Here is a 26,956-nt window from a genome sequence, read left to right on the forward strand (position 1 = left end):
CACCACAGGGTCATACTGGCCAACAGGTCAATCTGGCAGTGCCAGAAGGGCTAGTCTGGCAAGTCAGTGTGTGGGTTGTTCGATTTTTTGGCTGTTTATGGACCTGTTTATGGTCTGGCAGGCCGGTGTTACTGTTGATTTCGCTGATATATATATATATATTTATGCTGCAAGCACAAATGCATACAGTTGTCCAGACCTTGCAAAACACCTGTAAAGCCCAAGTTCAATACTACCCCAATTTGCAGATGTGAGACACTTTTTTAGATATATGATTTGCTAATGGGGACCACTTTTGTTTTGGTGCCCGGTCCAATTTTATTTCCCAGTCCGACCCCACACACATACACAACCATGTAGAAGGCTAAGTGCTTCACACACAAAAACACATCATTCAGCTTGCACCAATCTACCTATTAACCAACCTGAAGAAATTAATCTATACCTAAGAAATCCACAAAAAGCCACATCATGGGCAAGGATGCTTCAAAACCACTAGCTGGATCTGAGCAATGGACAACCATACACCCAGGAGACTAGAACAACTGCATTGTCCCATGACGTACGCATCCATGGACATAATGTCCTATGCAGATCCATACCAGCATCTAGCAGACCCACTAGGCAACATAATCTAATACTGAACAAGGCATTAGTTTACTCAAACCTGCCAGCCATTCAACAATGTGATGCACGCCTAAACCACATGAAACACATCTATATAAAAAGCTAATACACCACTCTGGCGCCAGTCCGCGAGAAACCCAAGACCTGAATCGGCGGCTGGCAGATTTTGAAACTGCCTTGGAGCCATAAATGGTGGGAATGCGCTATACAAATACACTTAGCACATCACAACATGACATAACCAAACAGGAATGGTCCGATTCACAAAGGTAACTTACGGGTAGTAAAGCTACAAGTAAGAGAGTGTGAAGTGCTGAGATTCCACCTCAAGTGCAGAGACTGCCGCAAGTGTGGAGAGTCCCCACTTGTAACTATACTACACGTGTTACCTTCGTGAATCAGGCCCAAAATGTATAACAGTATGGTTCTTGTAAAGGGACATATCACTACAGTGGGTGACGGCAGAAGCAGGAGACATATCCAGACATAAGGCTACAAGGCTTATCAAAACATGGCAGCCAGCTTCACTTCTGGTCACGTGTCACATAACTCCACATATGAACACTATACTACACTTTTCAAGTGTAATGATATTTGTATTCTAATGTACATAGTTGGTTCTGAACTATATTTGACAATGGTTTGCTCTGCTTTGCACAAATGCGCAGGATTCTACGCACTAGTCACAATGTGACTGCTACTAATGAGCATGGATTATGAGGCTTAATTCCATGTTGCAGAGAGAGAAATGGATCTCAGTGTTCACAATCAAAGGAAAGAAAAGTTACTTTATTCTCGGTTATTACTTTGTGTGGGTAGTGACGTCCATTAAAGCTTTTGGTGGGCAGGACAACCTGTCGTGAGTTTGGAATATGGTGGGAAGATCAGAACACAAATTACACACTTGCCTAAGAGCTGTAGGCTGAGTTCCACACACTTCACACAGAGTGGGTCTGCAGCACCACCTACATGACAACCAAACCCCAATAGAAAGATTGTGCTGCCCATTTACAGAGCTAGTCTTACACAGTGTAAAGCACACAGATAAACGTGTTCCACGCAGTCACCATGACCTTCCACAAACATACACCAACACACTAAGCCTTCACACACCAAACACATCCTAGACCAAGCCACAATCCCAACTCACACCAAACTTTCATACACATCTAGCCCACATCACATCAACCCTCAGCCCTGCACATATACACCCACACACAAACACACAACACGCCCCTGCAGACACACCCCGGGCCCAGCCTCAAACACAATGTTACACCCATCCACAAGCCAAGTGCAGTATACTCACATGCACAAGTCACTGCACACGTGCATTAACTTACATTTATCGCAGGAAATTCTATACAATATTTTAGACAGAGAGGAGCTTGGTAAGCATTTGCAAAGCAGTAATATATGGTGTTAAACAACAAGACCAACATCTGATATTGAAAATAAGGACAGACTGCTTCTGCAACCAGAATCACGAAATGCGCCTTGTAAGTTGCTTGTGTCGCCGATTTCAATATTTACATAAACTAAATGTCTGCAATATCTGTAAAACCTGTATCTAATTCGAATCTATGCTTTGTTAAACTTGATTTTTTTTTATTATTCACCGACAAGCAACAAATAGACATAGTACCTGGCATTGCTTATGCAATACATCGCAGGCTTAAAGTTGTACAAGTAATTACTGTTATCGGTTTTATGTAGCGCTTGATTTCCTATGAGGTGTCCTGGCGCTGGAAGTGTCATCCATTTTGACACAAATCTTTTTCTTATCACAATACTTAAAAGTTACTAACATGAAGGATGCTATTTGACCCGAATAACAGGTCTATTTAGAAGAGGGTGAGAAATCTTTATTGTACGCTGGGACGCCTCAGGGTAGCCATAGCGCTCTACAAATGTCATTTTCATTTCATTTTCATTAATTAAAATCTTTTACAAAAATGTCAGAAAGTGCAAGTTTAGAAAAGGTAATAATAAAATCTGAATAAAACAACCTATTTAAAATACAGAGATACGATAAAACACAACACATACAGAGGTTGTCAAACGAGGAATGTGCAAAACTCCTCTGGGGCCTCCTATTCCTACTGAAAGTTAGTATAGGCATGTGTATTATTGAAAATACGGTTATAAATGATATCGAGTGTCAATGGTGCTTGGAGCCTAATTTATACAACTGTCACTTCTCTGGCTGAACGTATGAGCATTCCAGCAGCAGCATGAAACTTCACAATTAGTGCCAGCTCCATCGGGCCTGTGGTGGTGTAGATGTGCCTTAAAGCCTCCTTACATGATCTAACACCGTGGTATATGAACATAGTTCTTAGATACAAGCTCCCGGGGGGCAGCAAAGCTGGGCAGCAGCAAATAACATGTTCCGCAGATTCTGTGGGATGTTGACACAGACAACAGCCGTAGCCACTTGATGACCAGTTTTTCCAGTGGGCTCTGTAGTCTTGTATGGGCAAAGTTAAGAGCCGCACTCTCATAACGTTTTGAAGGGCTTGCCTTCCAAGACCTGCTTTTAAGTAGGGCTGACATGTAGTACTTTCATATGAGTTACCAAGGCCTTCTGCACCTAGGACTGATCTGATCCGTTCAAGGTCTTGTTGCTTCGAGATGATCTTGCCACACATATTTAGAAGAGGGTAGTGGAAAGAAAAATAAGAGATATCAACATATAATTTTAACCACTGTACAATTTGCAGAAGGAACTTTCTGCCAAACCTCTGAGATGAAACCTTACAATTCAAACCTCTCTGCCCAAAGTGAAGGAGACACCTTCGGATACAACACAAGGCATTAGATAGCATCCTTGGTTCAAATCTGGTGGGTCTCCGTCAAATCCCCTGAGAACAAAAACTCCTGTGCTGCTTCTCGGTCACTGACCATATGCACTATCTCTCCATCTCTGATTTCAAATTTTGCCAAAAGGTCAAATGTGGCATCAAGCCCCTTTGAGGTCATCTCTTTTTAATGGTGCCCAAACCCTGCCGGCACCTCAAGGTGATAAAGTTGAATTCTGGAAAAACATGAACTCTTCTACTGCCCATTTCTATTCTCCCTAAGCAGCCAGCGAAAGAGCTGTTCATGTTAATGAGATTGCCTCTTCTGCGCTAGCATAAACACTGTAATTCAGAAGGTACCTTACAAATAATATCCCTAGGGACCGATCTACTTGTCCACCCATTGCTCTATTTGAATTGGTATAGGATTCTGTCATGTTTGTATTATGGCATTTTAACCATTTTATGATCTTAGGCTGCTATTATGAATGTATTATATTGTTGATTAATGACTTGCTTTTATTTTTTATTGTGTATATATGTGCTTTTATGGTTTTTAACCGATAATAAAGCTTTTTGACTGACTGACTGACTGTTAATGAGAATGAGCTACTTCAGACAACAGTATCCCCAATCCATCACCTATATCCGAAGATCTCCTGGTTGGCATGCGGGAGGCCCTGATTACCAACAGGTCAGTCTCCTTATGATCCACTTAAAGAACCTTTCTCAAGGATTGTTGTACTCCTGTTCGCAAACGCATGGGCTGTGATCTCTTTGAAAAGCCCAGGATTAACACTTTTAGAACTCTGCCTCATTTCACAGCATGTCGACCCTGGCCTCTAAGTTTGCAATGGGCTCAAAGGCACAGTTCTCAAACTTACGATATCTCTGAAAAGTCTCCGTCGGGATGTCTACTGTCTACTGTCTTCTCCATAGAGTTCACACTTAGTTTCAGTGATACCACATCTTACTCCGTATTTGCTACTCAACCGTTGATCTTCCCTATAGCCCTCTAAAATGATGCCAGACTCATGTCTATACTATGTGTCATGTATTGTGGGTATATGAGTATGGCCATTCTCAAGGCCTCTAGTTGCGTGAGGGCAGCCCCCAAACCTACAGTGTTTTTATCTTCCTTTTCCCATAAATTCCTGATGGACAGGACCCTCAAAGGGAAAAAAATCCTCTTTGGGTTTCATGACAGATTGTTTATTTCCTGAGGAGCAGGAGTCCTCAAGAGTAAGGTAGATTCAGTTTGCTCCAGTGTGAGTGGGTGCTGGTCTCATCGTCATCTAACTTGGACGATTCTTCACGTTCATCAGAAGCTCTCTCCCAACTCTCCCTGCATGCCATTTCTCCTCCCTCACCTTAGGGCCACAACAAGCCAGCCTTCTCCAGCCGTCTGAGCCCAGTCTTCTCCAGCCGTCTGAGCCCAGTTGCACTGGTGGGTCACCACAGGCCTACAGAGTGCTCAAGTACCTCACTCTGTAGTAATGCCACAGCAGACCCAGTGATTCAGCCCTGTTTCTCTGAAGCTTCTGTCATGTAGTGCCAGCAGGGAAAGCACTTCGTTAATTCCAGGAATCACTGTGGCCGTGTGTGTTCGGTAAGCAGGACATGTTTCCCCTGACTGCTGAGAAATGAGCCAAGCACGGGTCTTGAACAGTGCTTAATTTGTAAAAAAATAAGTGCCTGGGCCCTTCTCAGAAGGCCACTGCAGCATGCATCACCCATACCCTGCCAGCGCTGCCAATGGCAGTACCAACTTCCTAACCATTGCACTGCTACAAGTTTGATAATTCAGACTATTTCAGGCAACACAAAGCTATAATAATGGCTTGAGAGGCTGGTATTATTCATTTTCAATGTATATTGACTTAATAAAGACAGTTGTTGAGCTCATCTCTAAATTAAAAAGACCATGTGGTGGATTGTCACTAGAGCCTGGGCTGACAATTAAGTGCCGGTGCAGAGCACGAGAAACCTCCAGCACAAATTAAGCAGTGGTCTTGAACCAACAAGGCTTGAGCTCAGGCAGAGCTCTCAAGAATACAGCTGTCTTGGAGGCCCCGGGCTCTGCCCTTACAATTTACTTCCCTCGTCAATATTCATTTGCAAGAAAATTATATCACTGCTCATCTTTAACAAGGAAATGTAATAATACTTTACTGTACTGTTGATTTCTGATGACACAATGCCTGCTACCTGAGCCACTAGACAGTGTGGAAGGCAGGCCACAGAGAAGAATTACAACCATGCTAGTTTCCCTCTGGCCTTTTTTCTATGCTTCTTCCCATCGATGAAGAGGAGGTATTTATGGCAATATACTTATTTATTACAACACAGCAATTTATTACAAGAACGGAGGAATCTATCTTCAGGTTACCACACATTCTAATGCACGGAAGCTTTGAAAGTAAGCTTAAAGAACTTGCTTCACATATCAGCGTAAAAATTCAAACTGTGTTTATTTGCTTAGTACAGCTGCCTCATTTATTCTACAAAAGAGGCAACCAGAAGAGGTTTTTTATAAGAGGAACCATGAGTCCAAGAATTTAAAAGAGTATTGTCAGGGAGGGTGGCCATGCATTGTCAGCAATAATATGGCTATACCATATGGAAGAGGATAAAGCAAGTGACTGCTGAGTTCCATGGTCTTATAAAGGCCTTTGACTGCGTTCTTCTATATGGTCACAGAACTCATTCGCCATTTTCAATACCTTTATAAAATAGAATCGGATGTGCTTTTCTCACATATAATCTCCATGCACATGGCGTGTCATCAGCGTGATGGGACTCTAACATCAATGTGAGATAAGACAGCTGTAATCGACTTGTGATGTCTCACAACCCTTTCTCCTAAAAACTGGTTCAGTTTGACCACCCTACTTTTTTCCCAATATGCTGTTTGATATAACCCTGCACGAATATTGCAAATATGAGACGATGAACAAAGACCTCAAAGGAATCAGCCACAAATATATCACTGAAGGCTTCACGCAAGATTATGCTTCGGTTCTTTGGGCAGCATTCTTGGATTACTCTTGGAAATCAGTGGTGAGTTAATTATGAGTCCTTCCAGAGCAAGTCACAGCCAAGTCTATGTGAATCGAACTGACACACGCTTGCTAAAGGCAGCCATAGCCTACCAGTTCCAACTTCACTCTTATGGATCCACCTTGCAGTGGAATGTGGGCACCTATAATACTTCTTCGTTAAGAGAATGAAAACCTGGCTGCTCCGGCTGCAGCCGATTACTCTTCCGTTCTACACTAGCACGGTCTTGTTTCAGTGCCAGGAAACCTCTTTCGGTTAATTGTGCGATTCATTAATACTAAACTACATAGCGTAAAAATTCTGGGTGTCCAAGTGCAACCCTCAGCTTCAAGCATATTAGTCCATTTAGATCTGGGAGTCACAACCAATGGGAGTTTGGCGACATAGGCAACTCTCAATGACCATAGGTGTCCTCTAGCTCGTGAAAGGGATGAGTGACTTCAGCACTTGATGCTGACGCTTGTTGCGACTTGCAGGGCACAACTTCAAACTGGGCCAAAGCCAACTCAACCATCCATGCTTCCGAGGGGAGTAAATGAGTGCTAATAGTACTGATAACAGCATTATCTTCCAGAAATGATGGTTGGCAATGGATGTTGTAGACACATTGACCACAATAGGGAAGATGGCAGTGGAATCAGGGACAATGCAAGCATTTAGTACCCTATGGGAAGTGGCACAGTGCCCTTCCCCAGTGGCTAAATTGTCATAAAGGATGATACTAGGCGGCAATGTGGTGTCTTTTTCAGGTGGCAGCCTAGCATTGCCCTACCCGTAATGCTTGCTTCCCTGTAGACTATCCTGGAGCCTCTGCTGTCTATGCCTCTTCCGATGTGTGTTATCAATAATAAATCCCGGGGATCAGCAAGACCAGTCTTCAAAAAAATAAAACAACTATACCTCACAGTCCAGTTAATTTACGAGGTGCACCTTCTACAGAGTGCAACATTACAATGCACTTGTGGCAACAGCAGCAGCAATGTTTCTAAAAACCAGATACAAAAACACCAATTTCCCTTGCATCCTTCAGATACAATGCAACTAAATCCTAATTTTTTCAACTTCGAACAACAGCATCCAGTTTTAAAGTAGTATTTAATCGCAGGAGCAGAGCAGACAGAAATAAGATAGTTTGCGCTGCATTATTCATACAGAATCTAGTTTCAGCCTTTAAAAATAACATTAAAGTGTTGACAATGTATATAACATTCGTTAATAATGCCATGCATTACTTTATGTAAATCTTAAACTAGATCACTGTATATGTCTTTGATGCACGCTCTAGCATCAAAGCCACCACCAGCACCACCATTGTATACTTATAAGTGATAACCAGTTTATATGTATATGCTGCGGATTAATTTACAGTGCTTTATAGCGCTGCGCGTAACGTCGCGGCTCCTTCAGCGCGCTGGTCGCTTGTACTCTGCAGGGCAGGTCGGCGATGTTCAACCAGAGAAGACCGCGAAATGTCATCAGAGCAGAAAGTCATCGATTGTCATGTCTGCAGGGACAGGTGTTCAACCGTCACATTACGATGCTTTTTTTTTGTTGTTAAAAACAATGCTTGTGGGATTATGTGATTTTAAATTGGGACGTTCCACGAATTAAAAACATGCAAAATATGATACTGTTTGAAAGGACAAACATGTTTAAAGGCACTTCACTTCCAGTAGCGCCACCTCGCCCCCGTTTTCTTGCAGTGTGCAAACTCGTCTTCCTCCCACGTAAAAGTAATTCCCAGTAGTGGAATCCGCAGGACCCCCGCTCCCAGCATGCCCCCGGAGCCGGAGCGGGACGCGTTATGTATGCACACTGCAGCAGAGAGGAATGCTTACCTGGGCAGAAAGGACCATCGGGGTGGGGGAGGCGCTGGACCGACAGGAGCCTGGACGGGGCCCCCCGGGAGCTGGAGGGCAGCGGGGGTCTGAGGCTGCTCCGGGACCCTTGGGACCGGAGTCCGAAGTGCGCTCGTCGCAGGAGCCTGGAGGCAGCAGGGTTCCGGGGTAGTTGGGTCTGCGGGACAGCAGCGCTGTGTGCGCTGCGGGCAGCAGGAGGGGGACGGGGCTGCAGAGGAGGTTGCAGCCGGGCGCGTGCAGCGGCTCTGTGGATGTGAAGAGTCCGGGCTCAGGGACCAGAGCGCTCAGGCAAACCGTGCATTGTTGTATTCCAGTGGGAGTGTCGGGGAGGGCACGAGCTACAGCGAGAGAAGAGGTGGGAGGCTGCAGGAAGGAGGGGGGTGCAGGATAGAGGGGAGAAGCAGGTGTCGTGGAGGGGAGGGGCTGCAGGAGAAAGAAGGAGACGGCTGCAGGGGAGGACGAGGAGGCAGGAAACTGCAGGAGACGGAGAGCGAGGTAGAGGCAGGGTAGAGTGCACAGTGCACTATGCAAGAATGCAGGAAGTAGAGGAGAGTCAGCATGGGAGGGGGCGGGCTTGAAGCTGCAGGAGAGGGGTAAGAGAAAACTGCAGAAGGATGCATGAGAGGTGGAGGCTAAATGAGCTCGAAGAGGAGGTTGGAGGCAGGCGAGAGAGAAGACTGCTGTGGGAGAGGCAGGAGACGCAGGACAGTAAATGCTGCAGGAGAGAGGGGTGGGAGGGAATGCTGATGAGTAGAGGAAGAGGTTGCAGGACCGTTGGAAGCAAGAGGAGAGAGAGTAGGGATGGTGGGAAAGTTAGGAAGAGGAGGGGACTGCAAGAAAGTGAGAAGGAGGCTGCAGGAAAGGGTGGAAAGGACTGCAAGAGAAGTGGGAACAGCTGTGAGGGAGAAGGTGCTGCCAGAGAGGTAGGGATGAGGTTGCAGGTAAGATAATAGGTGTAGTGTCTCATGTATTATAGAGCACAGGACCCATGTTGTCCCTAACGGACTCCGAAGTCTATTGACGTAAGTGGTTGGATATGGTTAATGAAATTCATGACGGAATACCGGTAACACTCCGAGATATAAAGACGTACCAGTTAACCTCTGAGAAATAAAGACGTGTAATACTGAGATCCGTGTGTGGTGGAATTCAGTGGGAAGGGGCGGACACTAGAACTGATGATGCGATCGAGGATACATAAACCACACAACCTGAAGAGTCGAGAGTGCTCTCCCAGAGAGTTTCCCAAGGTCCATCAAACTGCGTGTTCATGCCATGTGCACTTCAGTCGAAGTGAAGAATCGACTATTGGCATATGTGGAGTCAAAGCGCAACTCCAGTCAGTACGAGACCTTTGACAAAAGTGAAGGCCCTACGGCAAGTTTCATTTATCGTCCGTCAGAATTGTTTTCAAATGAAGAGGGCCCAGAGTCGGACCCTCCTTGAGTGCGTTCCAGTGTGGGGCCCTCATTTAAATCCTATAACATCTTAATCAGCCCCCCACTACAACCTGGCTCTAAGCCTCCCTGTGTCCCCAGATCATGGGGGCTGTTGACTTGCGCTACAGACTCGTTGGCTCGCAGCAGGCTCCTAAGCTATCGGGCTACTCCTATTCTCCTTACGCCTTGACTGGGCAGCTAGCCCCATTACCCACAAGCCCACTTTGATTGGAGCGACGGAGTGGGAACACAGGAGATGAGACAATGGCTCATGACAAGGAGCCTAACACTCCCCTTCAGGGCAAAATGGACTGTTATATGAGGGTGGTAGCCACACCTCCCCCGGTAGGTGATGCTGGGGAACAGCGTTTACAACGCAACTTTTACCACGCACTACCTTTACCACGCAACTTTTACAACGCAAATCGTTACAACGACTTGCGCTGGGGGGCGCTGTAGGATAGGGAATAATTTCATTTACTATCCAAAACCTTCCCTACTATCCACGGGGACTGGAGTTGGAATAGTAAATTAAACTATTCACTATCCAGCGCCCCCCAACGCAAGTCGTTGTAACGACTTGCGTTCTAAAAGTTGCGTGGTAAAGGCATGCGTTGTAAAAGCATGTGTAGAAACGACATACATCCGGTGATGCTCCTCCTAAAATGCCTGATAACTCTGACTTTCTCCTCGCTATTCAGTCAATCCAAGAGGCCCTGGAGGGAAGGGTGGGTGAAGTGGGCTCTGAGGTCTCCCTCCTGCATCACGTCGTCTGCAACATGGCTAAAAGGGTCACGTCAACAGAAACTAGAATTTCCAAGTTGTGGGCAGGCTGCTGCAGGGGGCTCCTCCGAGGCTAATGAGCACATGCTTATTGAACTTCCAAGACAGAGACATGATCTTTTGGAACTTCGCAAGATGGGGTAAGTGCACCATGAAAACTCCAAGATCATGATCTTCCCAAATTACACCCAAGAGGTTCAGTGGCAGAGGTGTACGTTCGATGCTGTCAAGGCCAAGCTGCTAAGTATTCATTTGTAAATACATGTTTCTATTCCCATCCAAACTGAAGGTCCTATTCCAAGGGAAATCACATTTCTTTCAAATCCCTGAAGAGGCATGGGAGTGGCTGAAGGAGCCCCCCCAGGCTGCGGGGGGTGAGGAATGCGATCCGGGCCTGCGCCCAAATGCAGAGGAGGGGGCCAGACCCAAAGACTGGCAATGTCTATGAAGGAGAGCTTGTTTTTCGTAGAAAAAAGGTGTGGGCACACCCTGGCTCAACAGAGGTCAGGAGAGGAGATTGGATGCCTCATCGGACTCAGAAGAGGGCAGATCAACTGTGGTAAAAAAAAAGCAAAACTGTCCTAGAGGGGGGGATCCACACATGGCTACACAGGGGATGACCAGGGAACGGATTTGGAGAGCCTCCACCCTTTGGCGGTAGCTATTGCTAACCTGGAACATGATCGCAGGATCCCCTCTCATATAGCTGTGGGGCTGATGATCAGAACTGGGGCCTCGGGGAATGGCTCTCCCTATCCTGGGATGGACAACTCAGCGAGTCGAGGTGGATACTTTTCTGAACACATGTACAGAATCACTGCTTACAGGGCAGTTGGTTCATGTTGTAACTTATTTTGGTAGGAGTTTAAAGGATTGCTGGGGGTGGTGGGTTACAGACCTCTCAGATTCCCCTATTGAGTAGTTTGCTGTTACGAGATGGGAATGCACACTCACAGGGTCATGGCGGGTGGGCATGATCAAGCTTAAAGGGTTAGTAGTTAATGTAGTTCAGGGAGGGAAGACATAGACACCTCGCCAATGACTGGCCTTGCAGCAGGATACATCCAACACACTTATCACATATCGGCAGCCTGGCGGCTATTTCAACTTTGGCCCTAACTGCCCCTAGAGTCTGAATCATAATGGATGCACCACTACTAAATGGCAGGGCTCTCTTGATCTTATCCTGGAATGTGAACGACCTGGGAGACAAAGTTAAGGTGGGTTTGATGACCCAATATATCAAACGTATACAACCAGATGTAGTTGCCTTACAAAAGACTGATCTCAAGGGGACACAATGCAAATTCCTGGGGAGAGGGGCCTATACTGTGGTGGCGCATGCAGGACACTCCACAGGGTTAGGCTAGTGGCCATCCTTGTTACGAAAACCCATCTTTCACATGACAAAACAGTGAATAGATCCATTAGTTAAATATGTGGGAGTAAAAGGGTTCTGGGGGCATACAAAAGTCACATTGCTAAGTGTATATGCACCCCCAAGACTGCAGGTATATGTGCCCCCAAGACTGCATGCCTACACACTGGAGAAATTAGCAGCTATCTTACTGGAGGCAAACTCATTCATGCACATTATGGGAGGAGACTTTAATGACGTTATGGCCATTGATCAAGACAGGACAGGGACTACAGGTGTGACTGCGCAACAAACCACACTTGCACGCTTTGCTGCTTCTTTGGGCCTCTCAAACCTCTGGAGGAGTGCGCACCCCTTTCATAGATGATAATCCTACTTTTCTGGGGCCCATAGAGTTTTCCTGCCTTGACTATGTCTTCGTCCTAGCCGGCGAGGTGGGTACTATACACTAAGCTGACTACCTGGCCTGTGGCCTTTGGGACCACTCCCCATTGTAAGTGAAGCTGGGTAGTCGACGCGGCGGGGGTTGGGCTTGAAACTCAATGCATGGGATTTCAGGGACCGGAAAGTAGCAGTCGGACTGAGGGTGGACTCTGAGCTTTAATGTAAGGAAAATGAAGACTCTGTCACATCCAAGACAGTGCTCTGAGAGGCACGTAAGACGGTCCTTCTGGACTGAGCCCAGAATTTGATACCTCAAAAGTAGAAGAAGGCGATAGGTGCCCTGGAACGGATTGAAGGTCAGTTGCTAGACCTCAATGGGAACCTTGGACTGGACCTGGTACCACCCCACCCCCACTTTAGGAACCTGGATCTTCTGAGGAAGTAATACCAACCCCTGGCACAAGATGAGGCTAAGACTCCAAAGTTAGATACATTACATAGACTTTATGATTCTGGCGATAACGCCGGGAGGCTCCTTGCCTGGTTGGGGAAGAGGGAAGTAGAATCCAGATGGATGAATCAGATAGTTGGACCAGGGGGAGAATGTGCATATTCTGACAAAGCCATTGCTAAAGTCTATGCCTACTACAACAAGGATTTCTATACTGCCTGGCCATTACAGGAATTGCCCCAAATCGAAACATACTTGGCAGCCATAATATTAGATGTGGCGGCATGTGCCCTACCTGAAGCCGACATTACCATGGCGGAAGTCCAGGTTGCCATGGCAAAACTTTACTCTAATAAGACCCCGAGACCCAATGGCATCCGACAGAATCGTGGCAACGCACTCTATGCCAGAATGAACAAAAACCTCACCCGCAAGCTACAGAACATCCAGAACGCCGCCGCAAGACTGGTCCTCAACCTGCCGAAACACTGCCACATCTCCCAGCACCTGCGCACACTTCACTGGCTCCCCATCGAGGAAAGAATCACTTTCAAGATGCTCACCCATGCACACAAGGCCCTCCACGACACCGGACCAGCATACCTGAACAGCCGACTCAAATTTCACGCACCCCAAAGGACCCTACGATCAGCCCAGCTCTCCTACGCCGTAGTCCCACGCACCCGGAAAACCAGATCGAGAGGCCGCTACTTCTCCTTCCTCGCGGCCAAGGCCTGGAACGCCCTTCCGCTCCACCTCAGACAGACAACATTGGTCCCCATCTTCGTAAGAGATCTCAAGACCTGGCTCTTTGACGGACCACCTCCTTGATGGACCGTAACCTGCAACCCCCTCCCCACCCCCAGCGCCTTGAGACCCTTACGGGTGAGTAGTCACGCTCTAACAAATGCTTGATTGATTGATATTGTATTGTAATTGCATTTATATAGCGCTTACTACCTCTGACGAGGCGTGGAAGTAGGGCTCTTGGTACCTCATCTCTTAAACATGTTCCTAGAAGCAGGCAAACAAGGCATCCTCCCTCCAGATCTTGGACAGGCAGTCATTGTGGTATTGCACAAAGAAGGCAAGTCTACGGAGAGATGCGACTCATACCATCCAGTCTCGTTACTCAACACCAAGGTTAAAACTTTGGCCACACTATTGGCCACTAGTCTACTGCAGCTGATCATGCCACTGAGTCATAGGGACCAATCGGTCTTCATGCCTGGCAGGTTGACACACTACAATCTTAGAAGGACTCACAATTGGCTAAATGAGATTAAAAAACGCTCTGACTCCCATATACTTTTAGAGCTGGATGCAGAAAAGGCGTTTGACGACGTGCATTGGCCCTTCCTTGAACAAACCTTATCCAAGTTCGGGTTTGGCCCCAGATACAGGAAATGGGTCAAATTACTATACCAGGCCACAGTGGTGTCAGTCAGAGTAAACGGAGTGATGTCCTCTGAATTCCCCACTGGTAAAGGCACGAGGCAGGGTTGCCCTCTATCCCCCCTCCTGTTCACCCTCACTATAGAATCACTGGCATGCGCAGTCTGTAGCCATCCAAGGATTCACAACTTTCAAATCATTTGAGAAGCCGTACCAGAGGAAAAAAGTTCACTCTATGCCAGTGGCGGCTCCTCGAGGGAGTGCTGTGGGGCGGTGAGGCAGGGGAGGGGGAGGGTGGGGATAGTAAACTCTGGCATATGGCAGAACGGAGTTAAGTAAATGAATAAATAAATAAAACGAATTACATTGTGCCCTGCATCGCATGCTCACTACCCAAACTGTTGTACGTATTGCAGAATATGTACTATCAGATTTCCCCAGGGATCTTTGCTAAAATAGAGGGTGACATATGAATGCTTTTGTGGGATGTAACACCCCAGAATTGCCCTAAAAACCCTCCAACGTAGCCAGTATAATGATGGACTCACTCTGCCTGACCTTAGAGCCTATTATTGGACAGCTTACCCCATCAATATTAATGATTGGCTATTTGCTACCCTAGAGCACTCAATCTTTAGGCTGTAATGGGCACAATGGGGAGAACAGTCCTGCCTATGATATCTCTATGGAGGCGGGGGAACTTGGCGTCTCAGCCCGACCACCCAGAATACACATGTGGCTTGGGATAGAGCCATGAAAGCTATCAGCTGGCATGGTAGGCCAACAAGGGAAACACCGTTGAAGGAAGGGTGTTGGCTTCCGAAGATACAAAAACTACAAGGATCTTTGGTCTGGGACAATATCGGGATCTCTAAAGTGGGGGACCTCATCGAGGGAGTTGATATTATGCCGTTCTCATCCCTTCAACTGGAATATGGGATGAATGCAACCCAGTTTCTCAAACATGCACAAATAAGGCATGCATGGCAGGCGGAGGTTAAGGTATCCCAGATTACACCCAATTAGAGGAACGGCTGCTGACCAAAGCGCTAGAGACGGGCGCAGTTTCCCTTACAAAACCCTCACCAATAACATGCCAGATACCCTACACAGGCGGAGGGAGAGATGGGTCACAGAGGTGGGTTATATGGAGGATATAGATTGGGAGGTGGCCTTGATGCACCTAAGGGAGGTGGCAATTAAATCATGGCTACAGCTAGTCCAATACAAAATATTCCACAGAATGTACAACGACAGGCATCGATTGAATGCTATGGGAAGGGCACAATCCCCGAACTGCCTGAGGTTCCAAGAAGATGACGGCTCCATTTTCCGTAGCTCTGGAGCTGCCCCGAAATATAAAACATCTGGGTGGCCATTGCCGGAGAACTGGGTGATGTGCTTCAGACTTCGATCCCACTGGATCCTAAGTTTCTCTTTTTGGGAATCGCAAATGATATTGATTTGCCGCAGGTCCAGATCCTATTCTGCGGCCTTGGACTGATTGTAGCTAAAAGGGACGTAGCCCGATGCAGGAATGGTGACGGGGCATGGATATGTATAAGCAGAAAAGTAACATATGCAATTTCCATAAGGTGTGGGGTAAATGGATGCAGTACTACTCTTTAGACAAATTGGAAGACAGAGGGAGCCAAAGCCAGGGGGTGTCTTGAAGACTATGACTGTGCTGTGTCCAAGTGTCAGGTTCTCTATATTGTGATGCTCATTTCTACTGTTACACTGGCCGAGCCGATGGCTGTCTGGAGAGGGTGAGGGGGGAGGAAAGCGGGTTGTTTATGATTGCTGTCGATATTAAGTGACCACTGGAATTGGACGCCAGACTTGCTGAATAGTGTCGCTATCCGTTACTACTGTCAAACTAATAGCAGCTTAACACAGAGCCATCAATCATATAGTACGTTAACGCTAAAGGCACTGACCACCAGGTACAGAAAGCGCAACAAGCTGCCACAGCCAAGCACAAGAAAACGCTGCGAGAGGAAGCAAATACATGCAAAGGAACGCTAAAGGCAGTGAAAATCAGATACAATGCAGAAGGTTGAGAGTGGTGAAGAACAAGTGATGTGCTTGAGACTTCGATCCCACTGGATCCTAAGTTTCTCCTTTTGGGAATCGCAAATGATATTGATTTATCGCAGGTCCAGATCCTGTCCTGCGGCCTTGGTCTGATTATAGCTAAAAGGGACATAGCCCGATACAGGAATGGCGACGGGGCATGGATATGTATAAGCAGAAAAGTAACATATGCAATTTCCATAAGGTGTGGGGTAAATTGATGCAGTACTACTCTTTAGAGAAATTGGAAGACAGAGGGAGCCAAAGCCATGGGATGTCTTGAAGACTATGACTGTGTTGTGTCCAAGTGTCAGGTTCTCTATATTGTGATGCTCATTTGTACTGTTACACTGGCAGAGCCAATGGCTGTCTGGAGAGGGTGAGGGGGGAGGAAAGCGGGTTGTTTATGATTGCTGTCAATATTAAGTGACCACTCGAATTGGACGCCAGACTTGCTGAACAGTGTCACTATCCGTTACTACTGTCAAACTAATAACAGCTCAACACAGAGCCATTATTCATACAGTACATTAACGCTAAAGGCACTGACCACCAGGTACAGAAAGCGCAACAAGCTGCCACAGCCAAGTACAAGAAAACGCTGCAAGAGGAAGCAAATACATGCAAAGGAACACTAAAGGCAGTGAAAATCAGATACAATGCAGAAGGTTGAGAGTGGTGAAGAACAAGAGCAAGAGACAAAACCACTACTCACCACCAAAGAAGTTAGTGCCCCACCATTTCCAGTTAGGCACAACAGTTTGAGCACTAGTCCATGGGCTCATGCTTGCAGCGGTTACACCGGGTCAGAAGGTGCTTTAGGTCGAGAGCAGCCTGAGCAGCATATAATCCTGACTGCAGCTGCAGAAAACAGCACAAAGTATGATGCTGCTATTTACTTAAAATTGCCGTCTTCATTTGATATGGCCAAAAAGCATGGTACCCGATAGACTGCTTGGGTCGAAACCTTTAATGACTTCATTAATGAACTAGAAATAACAATGACAAAAAAATCATTAAATATCTTAAGAACATAGCAGGAGAAGCAGTAAAAGAAATGATAAAGAAGATACAACAGGTGGAAAGAGTATTTTTAAGTCAGAAAAATAATCCCTTTTGGGTGTATCAAAACACCCTAAAAATATACACTCAACCAAATAAACATATCACCAGAACAGAACACCCCCACCATCAAAGGGTCAAGTGCTCAGAAATTATATATACAAATATTTTATTAAAAATAACCAACTTGTGGTCACACATTGAAAATATTTTCCATACAGTATTAAAAACTTTACATCAAAGAGAAAAACACAATATACCTACTATAACATATAAAAAGAGTTTTAAAATCACACAATTCAGTGCAATATTGGTAGAACCTGCAAGAAAATTCTTTCGTATCATAGAGAGGCAAATTCATCTGACAAAGATCATTTGTAGAATAATCGATTTTCTATATACATGTAACTTATTTCTCACATCAAATGTCCTCTTAGTCTAACATGTGTCTCTCTCAGGAGAAGCAGTAAAATACATGATAAAGAAGATACCAGAGGTGGACAGAGTATTTTACCAGGATGTCAAGGAGGCATTGAACATCAAGTTCAATCCAGTGCAGAATGTTGACTACGAAAGGTACATTTTCAATCAGGAGTGACCAAGACTGGTGAAACGATGGATGAATTTGTGGAAAGATTTGAAGAACTCATCAAACACTGTAAGTTCAATTAGTTCAAGGACAAAGAAGCCATTTGTCTTAGAGTCAGAGATGGTTGCCTGTCTGATTCCTTCAGGCGCTGAATACTGAGAGAAACGCTCAGTTTGGAGCATGTGGCTATGGCGGCCAGAGCTAAAATGTGCTGACAAACAAGCTGCTGACATGGAGGCAGGAGGAGCCCTGAGTGTATCGCCATTGAGTATGAAAAGCATGAAAAAACACAAGATAGAAGGCCGCAAAGTAATGTCTCTGAAGAGAAAGAAGCTGTTTTTGATATAGGTTTTCCTTTCTGCATGAAGGTAAATGTCCCACCATTGGGCACATATGTAAAGGCTGTGGGAAGGAGAATCATTCTGTAACAGTCTGTAAAGTGAGGGAAAATGTGAGTGTGTCACATCGTGAAGACAAAATGGCAGCAAGTGCGTCACATTTTGGTTGTCAGCAAGTTCCAGAAGCGTTCCAGTCACGGCCATTGAAGAAAACGGCAACATCAGTTGAGGCAAGTAGAAATTGAAGAGGCCGATCGTCATCTAATTCTTCGTCAAGAGTTTTTTTCACTTCATTGTCGAGCGACAGTGAAGAAGGTGGGTGTGGGATGTCAATGCTTGCTACTTAAAGACATGCACATGTAGGTTTGGCTTCCTGCAAGGAAGAATACAAGTTGAAAAACGATGGACAAGTGAAATCACAAAATGGACATTGTCCCAAATTAAAAATGAAGGTTAATGGTTGCTATATATCGTTTATTATAGACAGTGGTGCATCAATAAACATCTTGCCAGCTGAAAAGTACCATGAACGGTCTCGAGCGCCCACTCTCACACCATAAAAACAAAGGTATACACATGGGCAGCCCTCAACGCCATGAAAACATATAGGTTAATTCATGGCAACCATGAAAGGACAAAGGTACAAGCCCCGACTGATGTATTTCAGGGCATCTTGTCGAGTGCATGTTTGCTTAACTTCAGCACTGCTGCTGACATAGGTCTAATTTCAGTGAAGTACAATATCAATTGTCATCACAACATAGTGACTCTGTTTCCCTCATTGCTTCATGGATTAGCAAAACTTAAGACAATGAAAGTGCAGCTCCACATTAGTGAGGACATTCATCCTGTTGCTCAACAACATCGTAGAATTGCATTTCATCTACAAGAGGCTGTTGAAAAAGAACTTGAGACTTTGCTGACACATGATATAATTGAGCGCTCTACTGTTCCAACGCCATTGATATCAACAATAGTAGTTGTACCCAAAAAGGACAGTGGAGGGTCTATGTGAATTTGTGTTGACATGTGTCAAGCAAACAAGGTAATCAAACAAGCATTGGCATAGCCAATAGGTCTCGCCTTTGGGACCTTATAAGTATTTAGTTGTGCAGCACAATATCCTTGGTGCAACAACATCAACTGTTGCATGGATAAACACTTATAAGGTCCCAAAGGCGAGACCTATTGGCTATGCCAATGCTTGTTATCTTAGAAACATGCTGAATGAGGAGTGTTTTCGTAAAAACCCACTTGTTTAGTTTGTTACGATCTTGTCCCTTGATTTGCTTCTGCCTGCAGCACCAGGACACTCTCTGAGTAGCCATGCGCTCTAGAAGTGTGCACATTTATTAATTATTTGATGCATTCATATTTTGATTAATCAATACCACCTTGATTTTTGTTTACTTTAAGCGATTAACCTTTAATAAATCTTCATAGTTTGAAACTTAAATATTCTCTGCCTTTCTTGTGGAACCTAATGTGCTTCACATTTAATGACTGTATTAATTGGTTGACCAGAGTCAGTTGTGAAATTGAATCCACCTGATAGGGCTTTATGGTCTTGGATCTTGCACAAAGAAAAAACGCTAACACATGCCATATACTTTCTTTATCGTCCTGTAGCTTCTGTGATGGGGAAGCAATGAGAGGAAGGTGAGAAGCTGCTAACGTTCAAGATTTCAGCATCAGATTTGGGTTGAATTCCAGTGTCTCCCTTTGAATTAATTGTGAACTCCTGGGTATGGTTGTTTTCCCATGGTATTGGTGTAGGGAATACAGAAGGGAGCAAACATAGAGAGAGAGAGGAACGTGGTAGGAACTAACAAACGGGAGAGATTGCAACACGTAAATGGGGGAGAAACAAACGGGTGAAAAAGGAACACAAAAGAGGGATTAGCACACAAGGACATGGATGAAGACCAGAGGCAGAGAGCGCAGCATAGGGGGAAACGCACAAAAGGGAGAGGATGGAGGCTGAAGGCACACTGAAGGGCGAGGGAGGCGAGGGAGGGAGGAGATTGAGAAATGCGAGAAACGTGTGATGCAGGGGGCGGGGGTAGCGGATACCTTTGAAGTGAAGCTAAGCTTCACTTCAAAGGCTTGTTGGCACAGCGCACGCTGGGGGATGACTGTGGGAGGGGGGCTGGTGTCTGTGCACGCGCTTTTTATGGCAATGCACATGCGCATTGAGCGAGCTTTCACGGGCACTGCATGGAATCGCCCGATCTCGGTAAGCTCTGTTTAAGCCCCTTTATATCTCGCTCCGCTCAATGCGCATGCGCATTGATAGGTCGCGAGACCTAAAAAGAGAATGACATCCAGGTCCGCACATTGTTGATATGATTACCCAGTTGAATGGTGCCAAAGTCTTTGGTCTGAACAAAGGATATTATCAGCTCAAAGTGGAAGAAAATTGCAGGTACATTACTACCTTTTCAACTCATATTGGTTTGTTCCGAAACTAAAGATTGAGTTTCAGAGTATCTTGAGCAGCCAACTTTTCCAAGAGGTCATATGTTTCATTATACAGCCTGTCTCGCAGGGTTTCAATTAAATTGATGACATAGCAGTATTTGGGGCCACACAAAAGAAACATAATAGAACACTTACACAAGTGTGCCCTTTACTTGCTGATGCACGTCTTACACTGAATGCGGAAAAGTGTGAGTTTCACAAAAGAAAACTAAAATTCTTTGGACACATTTTCTTGGATGGGGGAATTACTCCAGATCCAGCCAAGGTGCAGACTTGGTCTTCTACCTCCCCTCCCCAAGATGTAACCATGCTGCATTATTTTCTTGCTATGGGCAGCTACTGATCCAGGTACATACGTGACTTTGCCACTGTGAGTGCCCCATTGAGAGAGTTAACTAAATGAAATGTTTCATTTCAGTGGTCACTGGAGTATGATCAAAGTTTCAAGATGATTAAGCATGTAATTGAAAATGATACTGAAATGGCTTACTTTGATCTGAAATTGCATACAGAGATTGTTTTGGATGCCAGCCCAGTGGGTTTGGGAGTGATTCTTGCCCAACATAGCGGACATGCAAATGCACAAAGGTGTATTATAGCTTATGCTAACCAATGTTTGTCCCAGACTGATTGAGCTTACTCACAACCTGAGAAAGAAAGCCTCGCTGTTGTGTGGGTTTGCAAACACTTTCATGTGTTTCTGTTTGAGAAACATTTAACACTTCATCACCAAGCTCTGCTCACTATTTTTGGCAATCCAACAGTCAAGATGCTCCCTTGCATTGAGAGGTGAGGGCTGTGACTGCAAGAGTATGACTACACCCTGGTGGTCTACAACCTTTACACCGCGGTCAAAACACCGCGGTGCCATTACGACGCATCTTTTACAACGCAAGCCGTTACCACGACTTGCGCTGGAGGGCGCTCTAGACTAAGGAATAGTAGACACCTTCCCTACTGTACGTAGGCTGGAGTTGGAATAGTAAATCTTACTATTCCTAAGTCCAGCACCCTACAGCGCAAGTCGTGGTAACGACTTGTATTGTAAAAGATGCGTTGTGATGTACCGCGATCATTTTGATCGTGTTGTAACATCGTACATCCCACCATGGTGCACCGGCCGAGAAAAGATCAAAACTCTGCTGACTACTTTTTTTCGAGTGCCCATACAGTGTCAGTGTACCCCTACTAAAGTGGTTGAGGTCTAAATTAACTTCATTTTGAGATCCAGCACCCCTGTAGCTGTGTCCGTGGGCTCGACCACCCAGATTTTTGGGAGAGCCATGGCTACCAATCTGCCCCAGTGCACCAAGGAAAGAATAACTGATGCCATGAACGTTCGACTCACTGATTAAGCTCAGAAGTCTAGAATTAAGGCTTATCCAGACCAGCATCGATGTGTTTGGGACATTATGTTTGATAAAGGGGATTGTGTCCTTATCAGGCAGAGATGAAAATGTAAATCTGAAGCTCCATTCAAAGCCAATCCATTGCAGGTTGTGACTAGTGAGGGGCATATGGTGACTGCTCACCATCCTGGACAGTCCATTTAGAGGCATTCCTCACATTTCAAGCATCTGCCTCGGAATCTTTCAGCTCCAGACATCTGGAGTTATACTTTGTCATTAGAGGACCAGGAGAGCCCCAGGAATGCATCAGTGTCTGAACACCAGTGCCTGCTGCTATTGTTTCTCCTCAACCTCATACCACGAGATGTGGAAGAGTGGCCTAAGTGCCTCGATGACTCATTAAGGAACCATGATGTATATATGTTTTTTAAACTTTTTATTTAACCAAGGGGAGATGTAATGTCTTGTGCATTATAGAGCACAGGACCGCTGTGGTACCTAACAGAATACATAGTCTAGTGATGTAAGTTATTGAGTGTGGTTAATAAAATTCATGGCACAGAACGTGCCATTTAAAGGCTACACTCCGAGAAATAAATGCTGTGTAATAACGAGCTCCTCGTGTGGCGTAATTCATTCACATGCTACCGGGCTAGGGAGGATGCTAAAATAGGCTGCACCGCTGATTAAAGTAGGGCAGAGGCTGCAGGAGACACTAGTACCTGCAGGAGAAAGCGGCGACTGCAGGAGGTGACAGTGGGTTTCAAACCTACCAACATGGGGCCCTCCCTGAGCAAAACTTTTTGGAGACAGGCCCCTCAAACCTTCAAAGGGGTAGATTGAGATATGGGTAAGTATGCTACTAAACAGGGGTGGATTCATTGTTTATGATGAGATGAGGAGCTGTTGAATTCCGTACCAAGCTATGCTTACTTCCACTGTGTTGCATTAAAGAGCTGTTGCCCTTTGGACACAGCTGAGCATCCTATGGCAGCAATGAAACAAGGATCACATAGCCCTTTAGGGTGATTTCCTGAGGCTGAGTCGGAGAGTAGCAGAATTCCCATTAATTAAAGAGAAGCATACTGAGTTATTCATGGATATTTGTGTATGATGGGACCTTCGGCACCTCGCATACCCACCACCACCACTTTACAGGACGTGGGTGTACTTTGGAAGGGTAGAACAGGAAGGTGGATATGCCACAGCTTTTTCACTTGTTTGTCTCACAGTGTCCTGCCTAGTAACTTGTGTAGCAGGTATTTGGGAAGGTGGAATACCCCCGCCCAGTGTTGAAAAAACGAAAGAGAGAACATTGTAAGGCCTGCAGGTGAGGATTGGGTGAAAGGAGGCAAGGCCACTGTGCAGTGAGATGTGCAGGCATGTGAATAAAGACAAACCTTTTTTTAACTTGCCATTTGCTTTTATTGCCATTAAGTGAACCACTTATTTGTCTGGCAGATATTGTCCTATTCTGCAATTTGTGCTAGACAACAGTCTCAGTAAACAGTTTTTCAAAAACAAATGAAACTGCTTTTTAAGTTTTGCTGAGTCCGAGTGCATGCACTGCTCAGAGAGACATTTAGTAGCTGCTTTGGGAAGCGCTCCCAAAGCGGCGACCAGCTTGCTAGAATGCGCAACAAACACGCGTGCTTGCGTGCGCATCCCTTGCGTGTTTTAGTGTGTCATCGCGATCACTTTCGCTTTCACAGCGATTGGGATGACTTTCGTGGCCAATGCTTGTTCTAAGAAAGGTGGCAATTCTAGATAGAATCTACATCTCAACTCGCCTACATTTAGCAGGTTGTTACCCACTTTTTCTCGTGGTCATGCCGCAGTTACCTAATGGGATTACTCTCTTAAACGGACGGCTTCACCCGTAGTTTGTTTATTAAAGAGGTTAACGGGTATGATTCCATATTTATTATTTCACAGATGTCACTTCTCATGTTAAAGTTTGTGTGCCATTACTACTATTTCTCATGCCATGAAGGGTGCTAATTACATCCAACTCATAAGACATAAGACTTCTCAAAACTTGAGCGCTGATACTGTGCAGGCTTTGATCACGACACTTCGGGATGCGAGCGTTAGTCACAAGGACGGGGTAAAGCCCGTTAATACGTGGGCCCTACACTACTCTATGATAATCAACCTCTTTCCCTTGAACCCACGGTTATTTGCATATACTACTCAGGCGTTAATTGCCCTCCGCCGTCTCACAGATAACAGGGCGCTGGAGGTGCTGCCGCGCGCACGGATGACAGATTTTGAGGGTGAGTGAGGAAGGAGGCGGTGACACAACGCCCTCCTCCTGTCCCGTCAAATGTGTGTGTGACACGCGCACCAAGCTGGTGTTAATTAATCCTCCGTATGGCATTTTATACCAGTTATGCTACCCACTCATTAGCGTGTCTGTGGTTGCGTGGTCATGTGCACGCAAGTGGGATGCTCTGCGTCACCCTCCTTCTCCAGGAGGCCTCCCTCACACCCGGCATGCAAAACTACCATCTGGAGATCTTGCCGAGGCCAGGGACGTAGCTAATGTTGGTGCAGCAGGTGCAGTGAAACCAGTTCCCTAAGCCTGGGGTGGAGGATAACTGCTGTCGTTAATTACCCTATTAACAGTTAATGGGGCATTCTGCTTGCTTGCATCAGTGCCAATGGCATTCTAGATATGTTACTGACCGAGCAAAGTTATTTAATCCGTGTATGGTACTGTAATTTAATTAATGTTCAGTTTATTTTCACTAACAAAGCAACGGTTTTGTTAGAAGCAAATTATTTTCAAATATCATATCATCCATTGGGCAATAGGGGAAGTAGCACAGAACACAGACACCAGATTTGTGTGAAAAATGCCGCTTTTATTGAAACAGATGCACGTCACATATATAGACCCTGGGCCATTTGCCTTACAACACTAAAACCTCACTAAACAAATATGTTACCTATCTTAAACTAACCTTCACCCCTAAATGCCCCCCCTTTCCACATGTAGCTGGCAAGGTTTCAGATTGCTTATGTGTGACATTTTCATAATTTCAGTGTAATCAGTGCTTGAAATGGAAAAAAAAGAAGTGCAGGTACTCTGTACCAGAGTACCTGCTTGTTTCTGAGAAGTGCCGGTACTCTACAATTAAAAGTATTACACCGCTTGTGAGAAGTGCCGGTACTCTCCCTCGCAAAAATAAACAAGCATTGGCATAGCCAAATGGTCTCGCTTTTGGGACCTTATAAGTATTTAGTTATGCAGCACAATATCCTTGGTGCAACAACATCAACTGTTGAATGGTTAAACACATAAAAGGTCCCAATAGCGAGACCTATTGGCTATGCCAATGCTTGTTTTTAGTGTTAGAAATTGGGTCTCTCGATGGCTGAGGTTTGTACCCTGTCCAAGTAGGGACCACAGTCCTAGTCAGGGTAAATCAGCTACACAACCTAAATTAACCTGTGCTCACACTTGGTACAGAGCAGTCAGGCTTAACTTGAGAAGCAACATATAAAGTATTTGTGCAACACTAAAATTACAGTAACAAAGTGAAAACAGTACAGAAAAGACACCACACCAGTTTAGAAGAATAGATAATATGTTTATGAGTAAAACAAGACCAAACCAACAAAAATCAAGTAAGTAGAACCGGAGTTATGCATTTTTAAAGATTAAATCAAAGTATAGTGCTTACAGTCATTAAGTGCCAACTTGGGACATCTGGTCGCACTAGATAGGGGTAAATCCAAAGTTCAGGCTGGCCACGATGGAGAGCAGGCCAGGTACAGGACTCATGCAGATCCTACTGACAATGTATCTTGGATGGAAGAAGCGTCAACATTGAAGACTTGATGCAAGGAGCAGAGGCGGCGATGCATCGCAGTCGATCCCATGGATGGAGGCAATGCGTTGGTTCCAATTTGCACAGTCGTTGAAGGCTTTGCCTGCAAACCCCTTTATGATGCAGGCGATGAGTGGTCGTCGAGCCACGCAATCTGTCTAAGTGATTTCGTTGAGCAGCTGTGTTGAAAGTAATGCATCAGTCCCAGGACTGAATTGGCACCTCTGGCATGGCAGGCCTCATAGTTGGCAGAGTCCAGCAGCTGTAGAAAGGTTGAAGGAAGTCTTTGATGTCCCTGAGACTTCAGAACAGGGGGCAAGCCAAAAAGCCCTTGGAGTCACTTTAGTTCTGTGAGGATGTGGAGATGCAGGTCCAGTCCTTCTCACTCCCAGGTAAGAGGCAGCAGGCCAACACAGCAAAGCATTTTCAGACTTGCAACTTAAAATACAACTTTACCATGAAATGGGGTTTTTAACACCTTGCCTGCTAAGGCAATTCCCGCTGGGTGCTAAACATCATCAATTCCCATTGTTCATGACAAGGTCAACTCGTCATAAGCACAGCTCCAGTAAACTGCATGACGAGCTGACCTTGTCATTAGCATGGAAGTGGTTAATTGTGAGTCCTGAGACTCCAAATTTCCATATTTTTCCAATGGGAAATTATACTTACAAAATGTAATGAGGTAATCCTAATACTACGGGAGAGATGTGCCTTGCAGTACTGAAAAACGAAATTAAGGGCATTTCACTACCAGGACATGTAAAACCTAAAAGAACATGTCCTACTTTTAAAATACACTGCACCCTGCCCTTAGGGATGTCTAGGGCCTACCTTAGGGGTGGCTTACATGTAATAAAAGGACGCTTTGGGCATGGCAAGTAGGTTAACTTGCCAGTTTGAAGTGGCAGTTTAAAAATGCAAACTCAGGCTCTGCAAAGGCAGGCCTGAGACATGACTAAAGGGCTGCTAAAGTGGGCAGCGCAATCAGTGCTGCAGGCCCACTAGTAGCATTTAATTGCCAGAGACCCAGCGGAGTATTTGTAGC

At 45.4% G+C, this 26,956-nt stretch overlaps 1 protein-coding gene across 2 annotated transcripts in view; it reads right to left on the reverse strand.

The window, feature by feature from the left end:
• The window catches only part of AIFM3 (AIF family member 3), a 337,117-nt gene extending 328,228 nt beyond the window's left edge, over positions 1–8,889 (reverse strand). Inside the window, exon 1 of one of the 2 annotated variants that reach the window (XM_078667038.1) lies at positions 8,327–8,883. The gene's annotated coding sequence lies outside the window, so the exon portion shown is untranslated. Of the gene's footprint in view, positions 1–8,326 lie in introns of both variants that reach the window. The other variant, XM_078667037.1, reaches the window with a different exon arrangement.
• Positions 8,890–26,956: the final 18,067 nt, after the last annotated feature.

Source organism: Lissotriton helveticus, chromosome 11, assembly GCF_964261635.1.
Source record: "Lissotriton helveticus chromosome 11, aLisHel1.1, whole genome shotgun sequence".
Classification (NCBI taxonomy): Eukaryota; Metazoa; Chordata; class Amphibia; order Caudata; family Salamandridae; genus Lissotriton; species Lissotriton helveticus.